Source organism: Rhinatrema bivittatum, chromosome 1, assembly GCF_901001135.1.
Source record: "Rhinatrema bivittatum chromosome 1, aRhiBiv1.1, whole genome shotgun sequence".
Classification (NCBI taxonomy): Eukaryota; Metazoa; Chordata; class Amphibia; order Gymnophiona; family Rhinatrematidae; genus Rhinatrema; species Rhinatrema bivittatum.
Genome location: NC_042615.1, coordinates 769,855,177 through 769,874,061, shown reverse-complemented (window position 1 = coordinate 769,874,061; position 18,885 = coordinate 769,855,177).

The following is an 18,885-nucleotide window of genomic DNA, read 5'->3' as shown; positions in this document are numbered from 1 at the left end:
CCAAGGGTTCAACCCGCAGGGAATGGGGCTGGTATAGGTGAAGCCCCCTCCCCCTGCTCTGTCCCAGCCCAGGGTGTGTCTGCCAGCTGTCATCATGGCCCTAGTGGGTTTGACTACTAGGCTGTGCCAACCATGGCACAGTATAAAAGTCCACTTCCCTTACATCACAGAAACACTGATAAATACTTTTTGTACCTTCAAAGTACCAGAACCCCTAATTAGCTGGAAAATGAACACTTGAATTTATTACTGAAAAATATCTAAAAATAGAAGTTCTATATATGATTAAATAACAGGATGTAAATCTCAATCTGACCCACTTCATCTATGCTGATGACATTCAAATATTAATCCCAATACAAAAATCACTAGAAGAAACATACAAATTAATAGCCACTTACCTAAGCAGAATAAAGGAAATACTAATCAACTTAAAATTCATCCTTAACTTCGACAAGACTGAAATAATCATATTAGACAGAAAGAACAACTCTCCTCAACTTTCACCATTCAACCTAATGAACCAAAATACGGTTATATTTCCGATCAATTATGCCCGCAATCTTGGAGTAATAATTGACAAGGAACTCTCTTTCAAAAACCATATCACAACAAAAATCAAAGACGTTTATCATAAACTACTAATACTCCGTCATTTAAAACCTTTTCTTTCCACCAACGACTTCAGATCAGTCCTTCAATTACTCATTTTCTCTAACCTAGATTACTGTAACTCACTCCTTTTCAATCTACCTCTAAACACTATCTGCCCACTCCAAATCCTACAAAATGCAGCCACAAGAATCCTCACTGGATCTAAAAAACATGATCACATCACTCCAACACTTATCTCACTACACTGGCTACCAATAAAATTCAGGATTGAATACAAAATACTATCCATTCTACATAAAATTATATATGAAAAACAAGAAAACTGGCTAAGTTCCTCCATAAAACTACATACTCCAAACCGAAACCTCAGATCAGCAAATAAAGGACTTCTAAAGACACCTTCCACTCGCTCAAAACAACTTACCTCAACCCAAAAGAGAGCAATCTCTCTAAACACGATAAATACATAAATAAAGTTTAACTTCTGTGAGCCCAGTGAGCTGAAGACCTTTTTGAAAGAATATTACCATGTTTGATGGGATGGGATTATTAGGGCGCTAATAGTTTCTGTTCTCTCAGGTTACCTTTTCCCCTTTGTTTGAGTAGTTTTTTCCTCAGATTATGCTGATTTGGGTCTCTCTCTTTTTGTCATGAATCTAACAACATGAAGAAGGTATTTTTCTTTAACCTATATTCATTTTTCCTGCTCTATTTTTATGTTTCTTTATGATTGTCACTTTTTCAATAAATAGAAAATAAAAACGTAAAGAAAATGATAAATAAAGTTCATGTTTTGCCACAGTCTGGTAGGCTGGGATCAGGGACACCCCTACAAGAGCAGGGCCAGACTCTGGGGCAAGGCTGGATCTTCTGCCTGGGCCAGGCACATACTCCACAGGTTATGCCTTTGGGTTCTTGCAGCTGGCAGGACTTGGGCTGGAACTGGAGATAAGCTGGGTCCCGAGGCAAGGCTGGGAGCTGGAACAAGGCAAAGAGTGAGCTGGTGCTGAGGGCAGGCAGGAGCTGGATACAAGCAGGGCTGGAGGAATGGACTGGAATCAAGGGCAAGGCTGGGCTGGAGACAAGGCCTGGAATAGGAGATAATGCTGAGACTGAAGACTAATGTAAATAGGGTGTATAAAATAAAATTAAAAACATTATTACCTGGGTCCCTCATTGCAGAGCCATGGTTTGTGAGTGATGAATCAGTGGTGGTGATGGTCCTGAGAGAATGCTAGCTGGGGTAATGCAGTGAGAGGATGCCTGCAAATAGCCTAAGAACCCTGAACTAGCTATTGAAGGAATTCTTGTAATAGCTTTTACAAGAGAAATGTTAATGCCAAAAAGTGACTTATGCACCCTTTTAAGGCTTTTAGTGGCATAAGGGAAAATAGATGGGCCGGAGAAATATTTTGACCCGATAGGAAAAATGCTTTTTGAGTCCACAATAAGGTGAAAATATACATTTTTCAAGAAGCTGGTAGCATCCAACCACCTTTAAAGTCAATGGTCCTCCCTTGAACATCACTGAAAAGTTTGGACTGGAATGGTAAGCAGGGGAATTCTGAAGCCGTATCCAGGGGTTGCTTAGTAACGGCTTCGTTAGCAACTGCTGAAGTGGCAGGTGTAGCATCCCCAGCTGATGCTTAGTAAGGGAATGACATTCTGCACAAGGGAAAATAAGACCTGTGACATCGCAGCATGGATATAAAGAAGCTAAGAAACCTAAAAGCAGTGATAGAGCTGAGCTGAAGTGACACGGAGAACAAGTGCTACAGTAGTACCCCTCTCTGATAGCGGAAAAGTTGCTCAAAACACTTTAAAAACCTGGCAGGAATGAATGGGCTGTGATTGAATAGTGTTTCGTTATATATTTTAAAAAAACCCAACAAAGGTAAGGCTTAGAAGAGATAAACTTGATTATAAGTGGCAGATGACCCATGGTGAATTAATGTCAGCATAGCTTGTTGGATTTATTGAATGAAAGGGCTAAATATTTTTGGATATGGCTTAAGAGAGAGAGTGAATAATCCAAAAAAAAAAGGAAAACAAACGAAACTCCTTGAAAGTCCTCTTTCAAGGGAAAGCTTCAAGCAGAAATGTTCACCCTGAGTCCAGCATATTCTAAACTGAGAAAAATTGCAATGAGTTTTGAAAAAATCCTGAAAAGAGAATTTTCTGGAATAGGGGCTCAGGAGAGAAAGAGATCTGAGGAAAGACTTTGAACTTCCCATCTGCAAAGACTGATTGGTTATGGTACCTTCAGAGGTAAACCGAGAAAGAAACGAAAGGAAAGTGGAGGGAACATAATCACTAGGGATGTGAATCATTTTTGAACGATTAAAATTATCGTCAGATAATTTTAAAATCGTCCAAAATCGTTAGAGTGCACGATACAATACAAATGCCACCGATTTATCGTCATGGGCATTTGTATTGTATCGTTAAAAAGTTGCGGGAAAACCAGCACACCAAAACAACCCTAAAACCCACCCCGAACCTTTAAAACAAATCCCCCACCCTCCGAAACCCCCCCAAAATGTTTTAAATTACCTGGGGTCCAGTGGGGGGGTCCCAGCACGATCTCCAGCTCTCCAGCTCTCTGGCTGCATTGAGAAATGGCGCCGGTGGCCCTTTGCCCTTATCATGTGACAGGGCAAAGGTAGCGCCGGCGCCATTTTGAAGATTTTGCCCTCACTATGTCATACGGGCGACCGTCGCCCGTATGACATAGTGAGGGCAAAGGTAGCGCCGGCGCCATTTTGAAGATTTTGCCCTCACTATGTCATACGGGCGACCGTTACCCGTATGACAAGGTGAGGGGAAAGGTAGTGCCGGCGCCATTTTGAACATTGGCAATACGGCCCGTGTGCAGGAGGTCACTCCCGGACCCCCGCTGGACTTTTGGCAAGTCTTGTGGGGGTCAGGAGGCCCCCCAAGCTGGCCAAAAGTCCCTGGGGGTCCAGCGGGGGTCCGGGAGCGATCTCCTGCACGCGTGACGTCGGGAGCCAGGAACCAAAATGGCGCCGGCGCTACCTTTGCCCTGTCACATGATAAGGGCAAAGGGCCACCGGCACCATTTCTCAACGCAGCCAGAGAGCTGGAGAGCTGGAGATAGTGCCGGGACGCCCCCACTGGACCCCAGGTAATTTAAAACATTTTGGGGGGTTTTGGGAGGGTGGGGAATTTGTTTTAAAGGTTCGGGGTGGGTTTTAGGGTTGTTTTGGTGTGCCGGTTTTCCCGCCCTCCCCCGATTTACGATTTTTAACAATTTAAAAAAAAAACCAAAAAAAACACAACGATCAGATTTCCCTCCCCCCCAGCCAAAATTGATCGTTAAGACAATCGATCACATGATTCACACCCCTAATAATCACTATTGTTCCTGACCAGAATTAGTTAGGGAATGCATAATTATTTGTTGTTTTTGAAGTTAGAGCAAAAGTCCAACAAGCCCTTGAAGACACCACACCCTAGGGAACATGTTTCATTTTCAGAAGAACTGTTGGTGCAAGGGAGTTTTTTTCCTTTGTTGATTTTGTTTAAGAGTAAGTTATTAGGTACAGATTGCTGAGAGTTAATATACAGTCAATGCACCCAGCTACATACTGAAAGAATGCCAGACAAGTCCAAAGAGGAAAAACGTTAAGGGGTCGATTTTAAAAGCAGCACGAAGCCATCCATGTGCCCGCGGCTCCTGGCATGCGCACATGGATGCGCCGATTTTATAAAATGCATGTGCCAGCGCGCGCATATTATAAAATCTGATGGCTGCGCGCAGGGGGGGGGAAATTTTCACTAAATAGTTACGCAATCGGGTTTCCCCCAGTTCCCTCCCAGTCCACTCCAAATAAGGAGCAGACTGGGAGGGAACTTCCCTACCCCCCTACTCCATGCCCCCTAAACCTTAGATAATTATCTTCAGTTTTTTTTATTTTACTACTTACTGCTCCTTCAGAGCTCAAATAGTTTCCATGCGCCAGTCGGCTGTCGGCGCATCCCTCTTCGGGACAGTGGCTAATGGCAGCTGTCCCGGGTGGCCTCCGTTCCTCCTCTCCCCTCCCCTCCCCTCCCAGGCCACCCCCCTGGCCCACCCATTTTTCAGGGCCTGGCACTTCTGCATGTAACGGGGGTTACGTGCGTGGCTGGGCCCTTCCAAAAATGCACGCTGCGCACACACAAGGCCTGGCCACGTGCGTAACCTCTGTTATTTTCGTGCGTGGCCGTTTGAAAATTTGCTTGTAATTGTGTACTTACCAGTTAAAGAAATAGGCCTGTTTGTTAGAGACAACAAAGAGCACATCAGAAAAGAAAGGACAGTGAAAGAAAAGAAATAGAAATAGAAAAAAGTAAAGCACACAAAGAGACACAGACAATACAAAGAAAAGATCGTTACCCAGAAGCGCTCTTGAAGATAAAGTACAAACTCACTTGTAACCTAGGGAGACATAAAAGAGAGAGAGAGAAACATAAAGAATCAGTTCCTAGGATTACACTAATGGGACAGCCTAAAAGAAACGAAAATTACCATTGCATAAACTATTACTTATCTGACTGTGTTGCTTGATAGAATCCTGGAACTCTGGAGTTTTTTGCTTCATGTTCTTGGTATACTAGGGATTAGAAATAAAGAAAGGAAAGTTATAGAAAGATTTTTGTTTGTTTGTATGTGCTCTTGTGACAAGAAAATGTACTGTTTGCTAGCAAAACAAGAATGCTGTTGCTTAAAAATAAAATTATTGAATTAGTATTTATAAAAGAGAGGTTCATTCCTTGTTTCTTTCATGATATTTAGATGTGAGAAGTTTTATAATGTCAGTTTACTAAGACCAAATGTGTTCATGGATGCAGAAGACATGGTGTGCCCCTGAGGAAGAATTGAGACTCGTTACACATTGGGCTTTTTTCCCTTGGTCAGACAATCTGAGGCTTTTACAATGATTATTATTCAAGCAAATGAAATACTTTTGGTGGCATTTCTAAAGATAAGAGTTTATATTCTCATATTGAGGCATTAAGTTACAAAAGGTTAGGTTCCATATTAGGATTTACCACCCAGGAAAAAGATCTAGGCATCATAGTTATTTCCTTCTTAAGTTAATGAAACCCGTACGTAAGCTACTGGTATCTATTCTTAAGTTATTGACTCCTGTATATTTTTTCATCTGTACATAGTTTTTCCCTCTATTCTTATTTAATTTGTTTTTTACTTCATCTTCCTTCTGCCTTGTCCCCTTCCCCTTCTCATCCCCTCATATGGTTAACTGTTATTGTTATTTATTATTATTGTTATTAATATTGTTATTGTTATACTGTAATTTCCACCTGAGTTCATTGTAAACCAGCATGATGTGCTTCACGAATGTCGGTAAATAAAAGTTAATAAATAAATAAATAAATAAATAAATAAATAAATAAATAGTGGATAACACATTAAAATATTTGGCTCAGTGTGCTGCAGCAGTCAAAAAAGCAAACAAAATGTTGGGAATTATTAGGAAGGGAATGGTGAATAAAACAGAAAATGACATAATGCCTCTGTATTGCATGATGGTAAGATCACACCTTGAATACTGTGTACAATTTTTTTCACTGCATCTGAAAAAAGATATAATTGTCCTGGAGAAGTTACAGATAAGGGCAACCAAAATGATAAAAGGGATGGAACAGCTCCCCTTTGAGGAAAGGCTAAAGAGGTTAGGGCTGTTCAGCTTGGAGAAGAGATGGCTGAGGGGGGCTATGATAGAGATCTTTAAAATCTTGAGCTTTGAATTGGTTATTTACTCTTTCAGATAATAGAACTAGGGGTAGTTCATGAAGTTAGCTAGTAGAACATTTAAATCTAATCAGAGAAAAAAATTTTTTTGACTCAATGGACAATTAAGCTCTGGAATTTGTTGCCAATAGATGTGGTTAGTGCAATTAGGAGCGGATTTTCAAAGGGTTACGTGTGTATATTACTCTCGTAACCCCAAAAACCTGCTCCTGCGCACGCTGGGCCTATTTTGCATAGGCTCGGCGATGCGCACAAGCCCCGGAATGTGCATATGTCCCAGGGCTTGAAAAAAGGGGCGGGGTGCAAGCTTGAAAAAAGGGGCAGGGCGGGTGGGGTGGGGCGTGGGGGCGGGGCGGTCTGGGGGCGGGGCTGGAGCCTCCAGGCACAGCGCAACTTATAGTATAAAGGTAAGGGGGGGTTTAGGTAGGGCTGGGGGGCGGGTTAGGTAGGGGAAGGGAGGGGAAGGTGGGGGGCAGAGGAAATGGAGGAAGGCTGTGCGGCTTGGTGCGTGCAAGTTGCACAATTGTGCACCCCCTTGCGCGCGCTGATCCTGGATTTTATATCATGCATGCAGCTGTGCGCACATGTTATAAAATCGGGCATACCTTTTAAAATCTGGCCCTTAGTGTATGACAGTTTAAAAAAGGTTTGGATTAGTTCTTGGAGGAGAAGTCCATTACCTGCTATTAATCAAGTTGACTAAGAAAATAGCCACTGCTATTACTAGCATCAGTAGCATGGGAATTTGAAAAGAAGTTGGCCGTAGTGGCAAAAAATCACAGTAAAAACTTTAAAAAATATATCCAAAGCAGAAAGCCTGTGAGGGAGTCAGTTGGACCATTAGATGATCGAGGGGCTAAAGGGGCACTTAGAGAAGATAAGGCCATCATGGAAAGATTAAATGATTTCTTTGCTTTGGTGTTTACTGAAGAAGATGTTTGGGAGGTACCTGTACTGGAGAAGGTTTTCATGGGTAATGATTCAGATTGACTGAATCAAATCACGGTGAACCTAGAAGATGTGGTAGAGCTGATTGACAAACTGAAGAGTAGTAAATCACCTGGACCAGATGGTATACACCCCAGAGTTCTGAAGGAACTAAAAAATGAAATTTCAGACCTATTAGTAAAAATTTGTAACCTATCATTGAAATCATCCATTGTACCTGAAGACTGGAGGATTGCAAATGTAACCCCAATATTTAAAAAGAGCTCCAGGGGCGATCCGGGAAACTACAGACCGGTTAGCCTGACTTCAGTGCCAGGAAAAATAGTGGAAAGTGTTCTAAACATCAAAATCACAGAACATATAGAAAGACATGGTTTAATGGAACAAAGTCAGCATGGCTTTACCCAGGGCAAGTCTTGCCTCACAAATCTGCTTCACTTTTTTGAAGGAGTTAATAAACATGTGGATAAAGGTGAACCAGTAGATGTAGTATACTTGGATTTTCACAAGGTGTTCGACAAAGTTCCTCATGAGAGGCTTCTAGGAAAAGTAAAAAGTCATGGGATAGGTGGCGATCTCCTTTCGTGGATTGTAAACTGGCTAAAAGACAGGAAACAGAGAGTAGGATTAAATGGACAATTTGCTCAGTGAAAGGGAGTGGGCAGTGGCGTGCCTCAGGGATCTGTATTGGGTCCCTAACTTTTCAATATATTTATAAATGATCTGGAAAGAAATACGATGAGTGAGATAATCAAATTTGCAGATGATACAAAATTGTTCAGAGTAGTTAAATCACAAACAGATTGTGATAAATTGCAGGAAGACCTTGTGAGACTGGAAAATTGGGCATCCAAATGGCAGATGAAATTTAATGTGGATAAGTGCAAGGTGATGCTTATAGGGAAAAATAACCCATGCTATAGTTACACAATATTAGGTTCCATATTAGGTGCTACTACTCAAGAAAGAGATCTAGGCGTTATAGGGATAACACATTGAAATCGTCGGTTCAGTGTGCTGCGGCAGTCAAAAAAGCAAACAGAATGTTGAGAATTATTAGAAAGGGAATGGTGAATAAAATGGAAAATGTCATAATGCCTCTGTATCGCTCCATGGTGAGACCGCACCTTGAATACTGTGTACAATTCTGGTCCCCGCATCTCAAAAAAGATATAATTGCAATGGAGAAGGTACAGATAAGGGCTACCAAAATAAGGGGAATGGAACAGCTCCCCTATGAGGAAAGGCTAAAGAGGTTAGGACTTTTCAGCTTGGAGAAGAGATGTCTGAGGGGGGATATGATAGAGGTGTTTAAAATCATGAAGGTCAAGAACGGGTAGATGTGAATCGGTTATTTACTCTTTCGGATAATAGAAAGACTAGGGGGCACTCCATGAAGTTAGCATGTGGCACATTTAAAACTAATCAGAGAAAGTTCTTTTTACTCAACGCACAATTAAACTCTGGAATTTGTTGCCAGAATAAGTGGTTAGTGCAGTTAGTATAGCTGTGTTTAAAAAAGGATTGGATAAGTTCTTGGAGGAGAAGGCCATTACCTGCTATTAAGTTGACTTAGAAAATAGCCACTGCTATTACTAGCAAAGGTAACATGGAATAGACTTAGTTTTTGGGTACTTGCCAGGTTCTTATGGCCTGGATTGGCCACTGTTGGAAACAGGATGCTGGGCTTAATGGACCCTTGGTCTGACCCAGTATGGCATGTTCTTATGGGTATACTTAGTTTTTGGGTACTTGTCAGTCAGGTACTTGCGACTTTGATTGGCCACTTTGGAAACAGGATGCTGGGCTTGATGGACCCTTGGTCTGTCCCAGTATGGCAATTTCTTATGGTCTTATGTTCATATAGATGCACAATTTTTAGTAGCAAACTAAAAAAAATATTGAAAAAATAATTATAAAAAAGTTATGTAGTTTTTCATGGACTTTGATGAGACCTATGATTGTTATTAATGGGGTACAGTTAAACACTGTTGCGCACCCCATCCGTGCTCGGCCCTGCTCACCTCGCTAGCTCCTCTGCCAGGTCACGGGTTGGCCTCCCCAGCTGTAGCCATGAGCTCCTTTAGGCCTCGGCGTCCCGCGGTGGTGGTCACCGGGCCTTCCACTGCACACCAGGCCTCACACCGGAGTTCGGCGTCTTCCGTGGCTTGGCCACGCCCCTACGCATGTGCGGACCACCCAGTCTCTTGTAGGGCCAGAGGCGGGTCCTAGCTCTGCTTAGATTAAAGAGACCATCATAAATCGGGGTTATAACGTACTACTTAAGGAAGTTCCTGTCTGCACTTCCTTGCCTTGGCAATTGGGTTGGCACTGTATGTGTACTAGTTTGCCTCCACGTTCACAGTCTTGTTCCAGCCTTGTTCCAGCATCCTCTTGTTCCAGCCTTGTTCCAGCATCCTTCTGTTCCAGCATCTGTCTGTCCCTGTCTCCCCAGGTAGTACCTTCGGACTGACTCTGGTACTGACCTCTGCCTTCTTCATTGACCATTCTGTTCACTGCCTGGATTCTGAGCTTTGCCTACCTTCATGACCTCATCTGACCTTTGGAACCTGACTCCTGCTTTGTTGACTACTCTTGGACTGATTCCTGTATCTGACCTCTGCTTTGGCTGACTTCCCTCGGACTGCTCCTCGGAACCTGAACCAGCTGCCATTGACGTCTCCTTGATTCTGGCTCTGTCCCTTGCCTTGTCATCGCCTATGCTGTATTGGCCTTCTCTGATACTCCGGGCCTATAGTGTAGTGACCGACCGCGCTCCCTTGCTACTGGTGGGTACACCTATACTTCCTCTCCAGGAGACCCTGCGAGGCCCACCTAAGTCCAAGCGGCCCGGGTCCCCAAGGGCTCCACCCGGGGGGGGGGGGACCACGGGCTTCCAGTGGTGAAGCTCCTTCTAGCCTCTGTCTCCTCCTGTGCTACGCCACCTGGGGGCAGGTACTTCCTGGGCCGGACCAGGGAGCCGTCCTACACTGCTCCAGGATAAGGGTCCACCTCCAAACCACCTCCAAGTCCACGCTAAACTTTCCACAAGGTTACTGCGGTACTTAGTTTAGCGAATACTTATAACCCCGATATGAAGGTCTCTTTAATCTAAGCTCTTTATCCTTGGTTGTTATTATTATCCTTTGTGATTTACACCTTGTTTTACTTTCTGGTTAATTTGTATTCAATGGCCTAGTTTCTTATCATGGAGCCCTAGCAGGATGTGTGGACTTCAACTCTAGCCTGAACTCTTGTAACTTTATTTGAATAATCCTCCATCAGATCAACTTTGTGCTCATTCATGAGTAATTTCCATGCTTTCAACTTTGATGCACTGCATGCCTGAAACAGACTCCCTGAGCTGTTGCATCATGCTCCTTCTCTGGCTACATTCAAATGCAGTCTAAAAGCTCACTTTTCTTAGTTTATTTTTTACATCTAACTACTTCTATACAATAAATACACTTCCCATTGACTCTTGTTTGTAATGCATGCTTTCTTGACTATAATGTAAATTTGATGGAGCAATGAATGTATCTTATTTGTAAGTGAACAATGTTGTGTATGTCTAATAGCAATTTATAAATGATGAATAGGGGTTCTGTTAGGGATTTTTTTTTTTTTTTGAATAGATCAATGGTAAGCAACTCCAGTCCTGGACTGCCACAAGCAGGTCTGGTTTTCAGAACATATTCATTGGGGATGTTCTGAAAACCAGACCTTTCTGTGACAGTCCAGGACTGGAGTCGCCTACCCCTGGACTAGAAGATATTTACTTATTGTGCTACTAAGGGCAGTGGATTTTTATTGTTCTAGTTATTTGTGCTGCTCTCTGCTATTAAAGCTTGTGACTCATATTGTTTTGTGATTTATTGCTGATTCCCTAGAAGAGTAAATAAACTGTTTTCTAATTGGAGCCACCAAATCTTTAAGTGGAATGGAGTTATTTAATCCCACTGTTTCAGTTTGTGATCCAGAATCTGACAAGGAAGCTTGAAGAGCATGATAAGGCTTCCATTTAGGGGGGCAATTAGGAGACACAGAGGGGAAATATGTTTTTGTGTTCCGATTTCCCTTTTCAGTAAAAAAAAATCCTCATACTCTACTTACCCATGAGGGTGGTCCAATCCACTATCAACCTGACCAAATCTGAACCCATAAAGCAAGTGTTAAGCAAAGAACCCTTGGTGCAAAGACTTTCATTTTAGAGACCCCTACTGGGAGTTACACAGGGAAATACATAGGGGGAAGGGATGAGAGCCATGCATATTTAAATGAGGCTGTGCAACTCAGACAAAGGTGTTATGGAGTCTCAATTTAGTGGACCCTTGGGCCGACCTGCAAGAGACTGGGAAAGGTATTCAATGTCTCTGGTACACCGCAGGCCGTGAGGCAGATGTTCAGGCAGGTCGTAGAGGTGCTCTTCACCCTGGAAGCTGGTGCTCCCCCAGGAGGAGCCCGTGGGAGCCCAGCCACTGGGACTTAGGTGAGGCTTCACCCTTGGAAGCCGAAGCCCTCCAGGGAGGAGCCCGTAGGAGCCCAGCCACTGGGACTTAGGCGAGTTGATGATCTCAAGACTGGAGTGGGCAGGCTGATGAGCAGGACTGAGAACTGGAACCAGACTAGAACAGTAGACGGGAACTGTAGCAAGACTCGGGTACTGGAACCAGGCAGGAACCGTAGCAAGACTTGGGTACTGGAAACAGGCAGGTACCGTAGCAAGACTCGGGTACTGGAACCAGGCAGGAACTGTAGCAAGACTCGGGTACTGGAACCAGGCAGGAACCATAGCAGGCAAGCAGGAACCAAGCAGGTACTGTAGCAGGCAAGCAGGAACCAAGCAAGTACTGTAGCAGGCAAGCAGGAACGGAGCGAGTTCCAATGGCAGCTCACTCCGGGGCATGGAGCAACAGGGAACCAGTTGGTAAGCCCGTTGCAAGGCAAAGACTGAGTGTCCGCGGCCGGCTTATCAAGGTTGCAGTGTCTGACGTCAGGAACTGAGCGGAGTCACCACTGGCGGGAAACGGCCTAGAAAAGCACCCAAGTGGCGCGTGCGCGCACCTAGAGGCAGGGCGTCCATGGGAGGCTTCCCAGTGGCGTGGCCCTCGTGGGGACGCCGCCGAACAGGCCGCAAACTAGGCCAACAGAAGTGGGAGCAGGTACAGGAACACGGAGGTAAGGGTCTGGTTGCGGCGCTCGCGGCCAGAACCAAAACACAAAGGATCATTATAAATATCACAAACAGTGGATTTCCATGACACCCCGAGATATAACTCTCCCCTTCCATTCAACTGATCCTCCCCCTCTTTTCCTCCCCCTTCTTTTTAAAAACTGGATCTATCATTTTGTTTGAGAAACTCATAAGAACATAAGAACATGCCATACTGGGTCAGACCAAGGGTCCATCAAGCCCAGCATCCTGTTTTCAACAGTGGCCAATCCTGGCCATAAGAACCTGGCAAGTATCCAAAAACTAAGTCTATTTCATGTTACTGTTGCTAGAAATAGCAGTGGCTATTTTCTATGTCAACTTAATTAATAATAGGTAATGCACTTCTCCTCCAAGAACTTATCCAATCCTTTTTTAAACACAGCTATACTAACTGCACTAACCATATCCTCTGGCAACAAATTCCAGAGTTTAATTGTGCATTGAATGGAAAAGAACTTTCTCTGATTAGTTTTAAATGTGCCACATGCTAACTTCATGGAGTGCCCCCTAGTCTTTCTATTATCTGAAAGAGTAAATAACCGATTCACATCTACCCATTCTAAACCTCTCATGATTTTAAACACCTCTATCATATCCCCCCTCAGCAGTCTCTTCTCCAAGCTGAAAAGTCCTAACCTCTTTAGCCTTTCCTTATAGGGGAACTGTTCCCCGTAACATTTTGGTCGCCCTTCTCTGTACCTTCTCCATCGCAATTATATCTTTTTTATATCTTTTGAATTAGAGAAATTGACTCTATAGACCTTTTTATAAGCACGTAATATGATCTTGACTGACAGACACTTCAATTATGCAGTAAATACAATAAAGACTATTTGGACAGTCTGAAAACACACTTCTATCAATAAAAATAAGTAACACCTACTGTATATGAGTGGAAAAAAAAATCTTTAAAATAAATAAATAAATACATACATACTATAGAGCAGAGGAAAAGGAAGTTGATATAAGAGATACAGTCAAATACCTCAAAGGTACAAAAAATGTTGTGCTAGAGGTGGACCCTTGGCCTGGTGCAGGATTGGTACAGCCCTCCGGTCAGACCCGGAGAGCACCTGCCACCAGGAGGAGGAGCACAAGAGGAAACAGAGGCTAGCTGGAGCTTCGCCAATAGCAACCCGGGGTTCCCTCAGGTTGAACCCTTGGTTCCCTGGGCTGCCTGGTCTTAGGTGGGCCTCGTAGGGTCTCCTAGAGAGGAAGGGTAGAGGAGTGGCCACCTCGAATAAGGGTGCATGGACGAAGTCAGAGCAAGAATGTCCAGAGGTCGCAGGAGGCCAGAAGAGAGTGTCCGAATGGATAGCGAGGATCAAGGCCAGAGTAACAGTTCAGAGTAGTCAGCCGAAGCAGGGATCAGTACCTGTAGTCAATCCGGAAGTAGTCAAGTCAGGCAGAGGTCAAGTTCCAGGCAGCGATCACGAGTAGTCAGTGGACAGGCAGAGGTCGGTTTCAAGCAGCGTTCAAGAGTAGTCAGTGAATAGGCAGAGGTCAGGTCCGGGCAGCAATCAGGAGTAGTCAGGGAACAGGCAAATAGATCAATGGTAAGCATCTCCAGTCCCCAGTAAGGATACTACCAGGGGTGGAGAGACGAAGGAACAGAAGACGCTGGAACAGGAGACACAGGAGACGCTGGAACAGGAGACACAGGAGACACTGAACAAGAGACGCTGGAACAGGAGATGCTGGAACAAGAGACTCAGGAACAGGCAAACTAGAGACACCAGAGTGTACGACCCGATTGTCAAGGCACCGTTCAGGGGAACGGGCCTTGCCCTATATACCTGGGATGCATGATGTCATCAGGGAGCACCGGGTTTGGGTTTCCCGCGCTTGGCCCTTTAAGTAGGGCGACGTCGGTCGCATGCGTGCCTAGGGGCGGGGTCGTGGAGCAGGAAGACGAGGAGCCCCTGCGGGAGCTCCTTGTCTTCCTGCTCCACGTTTCCAATGTGACGCTGACACGCGGGGTCATGGAGCAGGGGTCGTGGAGCAGGAAGACGAGGAGCCCCTGCGGGAACTCCTCGTCTTCCTGCTCCACCGTTTCCAATGTGACGCTGACATTGGAAACGGTGAGCGGGGGAGCCGGGGATGCCGCAAACTGCTGTGGCTGCAACAAAAGGGAGTCCAGTGCTTGTGGATGGGACAGAGAGGTGAGCTGGCCCGGCCGTGGTGCGAACGCGGCCGGGAAGTGCAACAAAAAATATATACAAGAGGCATACATTCTGCAATAGAAAGGAAGTTCTTGCAGAAAGGGTCATGGTATTGGCCTGAAAAATGGTACATTTAGGAGCAATATAAGAGTGGTGGAACAGCCTCTCTGTGGTGAGGGTAAAAGCCAAAGCAATATTAGAATTTAAGAAAGCATGGTATAAACACTGAAAATTCTTAAATATGGGGATGTCAGGGTAGAGAAGAAGGTCAATTAGGACTTGGCATTCTCAAGGGAAACTTTTGACCTCAAGACCACATTGATCTCACAAAGAGATTGGAAGGGCTGCAGGGTCCCTCCTAGAGATTCATCTCAGTAACAGGGAGAATTCCCTCCCTCTTCCCCCCCCCCCCCCCCAATGTCAAACATGGCCCGGGATAGAATGTAAGAAGTGGTGCCCACCCTCATTTTCAGGTCCTCTTCCCCTGCCTCACCTTGATCCCAGGTCTTCTCCAATCTATCCCCTGCTCCCCCTTCAATCCCAAATCCTTCCCCCTCTACCCCTCCTCCTTCAATCATGGGTCCTCTCACCCATCCTGTGTCTTTTCCCTGCTGAAATCCCAGGTCCTTTCCCTCCTCTTCCTACTTAACTTTTCCAAGTTTTATTCTCTTGCCTCCCATCCCTGGCAATCTTCCAAGTTTTACTCTGCCTTCCTCTTACCCCACCTTTGCCCCCCCCCCCCCCCCACCAGATGAGCCTCCAGTTTTTACAGCTTTCTCTCCCACACATCCTGATTACCCTCCAAAAATTACTGCCCCTTTCCCTTCCCAACCTTCCATTGTTTACTGCTCCTTTCCTGCCCCTTGGTGCTTTCAAATTTTACCTTGCCCTTTCCCCATCCCCAGCAGCCCTCTAATATGTATTTGTTTATTTAAGAAAATGTGATATTCTGCCTTTTTTCTAAGGGTTAGCACAAGGTGAATTACATAGAAAGGGGAAAAAAACCAATGAGCATATAAATATTGCAGATGCGAGGTAGATTGAGAGTGTGGTCCATTGTTATATATTATGCATACATAAAGATAAGAAGAAAGTTACATTTCAGAAGGTGCAAGCTATATTAAGAACCACTTGTGCAGATATATGCTGGTATGGGCTAACCTAGGGGAATTCATGGTCACAAAGAGTTTGGGTAGGCAGGTGATAAGAGAAAAGAGTCCCACTATGGAGCCTAGGGGAAGGTCTAGTTAGACAGACAAGCTTTGATTATTTTGCAGATGATAAGGTAACTAGTAGAAGCTTAGTGAATGTTAGTCTAGCTGAAGACAGTGTAGGGGAGGATAGAAGTGTGGATTAAAGTTCCTCTCCAAGCCACCCTTCAAAATTATAGTATCCCCCTAATGACGTTCCAATATTCTCTTCTATTCAGCTCCTCCTCATCTGGCCAGTCCTATCCCACATCTTCAGGCAGTGGAGAGTGGAAACAGTGAGAGAAAATCAGTGCATGGCCTGTGAGCCAGTGCATGTTCACAGGTCCAGCCATGGCCCCACTCCTTCCTCATGTGGGCCTCTGTTACCAAGGAAACCACATGTGGAAGGCAAGGTTTCTGAAGGCCAGGTCACAGGCCCAGCACGGATTATGACTTACAGTTTGTGTCCAAAGATAGGTGGGAACACAATTTTTAATCTGGTCCTGGAGAGGGCTCTGCAGTCTTCAATTTTGGGCTCACTGCCATGGGCCAGATGAAGAGCTCCCACAGGTCTTAGTTTGACTACCTTGCTTCTGGAGTTTGTCAACAGGAGAGGAAAATGGACAAAGTAGATAGAACTTGAAGTTATAATCTGTCATAATATTTTATATACTGTACTTCTGTGTTTCAATCTAATTTGGTACATTACACAGGCTATCAGCATTTATAGTTGTAAAGACAGATTATCAATGTATATTATCTGTCTATTCTAGTTACAAGGAAAGGGGGAAGTATGCCTCAATATTTGACTGCATAAGCCAGTTGTCCCATGCTGTGCCCTATGGGAAGTCACTGATTCTTACACTTGGAGCAGGGACAATGCAACTTAATCAAACTGACAGGAAACAGACAGCAATTACAGTGTGCAGCTACATCTGCTGGGTTCCACTTCACTGAAAGAAGAGTTATCTCAATTTTAATGTACATCCTTTTTCATGTTTCATTTAACCTCTGCTGTATTATTAAACACATCAAAATATAATGACACTCATTAAAGAAGAAAAAGAGGATATCTAGGATATTCTGGACTGCATCTCCCCTATCTACAGTTTAATGACATTGGTTTTAGGTTTTTTTTTTTTTTTTTTTACTATTTTACTGTGTGGGATGACTGATTTTAAAATAAATTCATAGATGAGAGAACTAGAGATAGAGATTTGGACACTAGAGAGACTGAGGTAGAAAAATAAATCAAGGTCACAACTACAAGGGGGCTCTGGGGGGCCTAAGAAGCAATGTAAATATTTGTGTGGGTGCCCAGCCCTTCTGGCCTGGAAGTTGCTGCAGAACCTATCCAAATCTGGAGTGGAGGGATTGCACTGCTGGGGTAGATCAATGCTGCACAGTAGCAGTGCTCCCCCGGCCCTCTTCTTCTTCCCACATAATGTTACCTCTATAAACAGGAAGCAGAAGGGAATAGGAAGACGGCGCCAAACCCAGCACCAGCTCTGTGCTGTACCAGAGGCATCACCACTGAAGGGGGAAGGAGAGATGCATCAATTTCAGATTTCACACAGGGTGTCAGTTAGCCCAGAGCCGGTCCTGTCCCTAACGAAATGCTGGCATCTCGAGCGAGCATTTTCAAACTTCACAGGTCAGCTAAGCTAATCTCATGATGATTAAGATCAGCACAGTAGGTCCACGAGTTTGGAAAATGTTCACTCATTGTGCTGACATTGTGTAGGTGGGAGGAGCTGCATGCGGCAGCAGGATTGTGTGCCATGTGGCCCCCTCCAAGGTGACATGATTACATGGGAGATATACCTTCATGCCCCTGTGGAGGGGAAGGGGGGGGGGACCTTTGGAAATTATGCTAATTTAAATCCTAACTGGAGGGTTTGTGAGAGAGGCGGAAGGAGGGTTGATAGGGAGGTGGAGTGGAGGAAAATAATTTGTAGATCTTGAATTGGATGCAGAAATCTGTCTACAAATAAATGTTATTACCAATATTATACCTAAGAATCAATTTGGTAAACACCTTCTTGATCATTTTTCAAACTGGGAAACTCTCATGCGAGTTATGTTATATCTCATCACATTGGATACTGAACCCCTTCATTGACAAGGATAACTTGAGCAGCATTGGTAGATGCTAAACAGAAAACTAGACAAAAGCGAGCAGAACATTCTCATTATCTCTGAGCAGTATTGGTGATCTGTGTGTGTGCTGTTATCATAAGGATGTCAAATAACAGGGCTGACACTTCACAGAAGTAACCATCAGAGCTGCAGGATTGAAGATCATCAGTACAAGAAGATATATTACTACAATAATCAACAAGTGTATCAAATGCTGTAAACTACAAGGCCAAAACCAAGAGCAAAGGATGTCAGACCTGCCAAATGGCTGCCTTAGTACAGAAATAGATAAATCAAAGAAACAAATGGGCTCTAAGCCCTAGGAGAAAATCCAATTGCGGAAAAGACAAAAAAAACTCCTTCAGGGAAAAACTTATGCAGTTATAAATTATGCTGATCATAAAAGTGAGAGTTCAAAATGTAATTTTCACTTTATCACTTTTTAATATATTTTTTATATTTCTAGGAGGAAAGAGACCTCAGAGGAAGCTTAGTGTAAAATCTATACCTTGCTAGATTAATTAAATCCTTGTTCTTATAAAAAAAAAAATCCTGTTTTTTATAAAGTACAAATTCATCTGTGAAATTTGATACATTTCTTCAAAATTCTCAATATTCTGCCATTAGAAGCTGCTGGTTATTTTCCAGCTTGAGCAGAAAGTTTAGCAGTTTCGAAATAACACTTTATAGTTCTATTAATGGACTACATGGCAATAGATCATGGAGATTACATTTTTGGACTTTTTTTTGCCAGTTTACAAAACATGTTTACAAAACAAGTGTTTAAGTTTATAATATATCAAGCAGGAGAAAGATCCTACATGTACAACATTAGAAGCT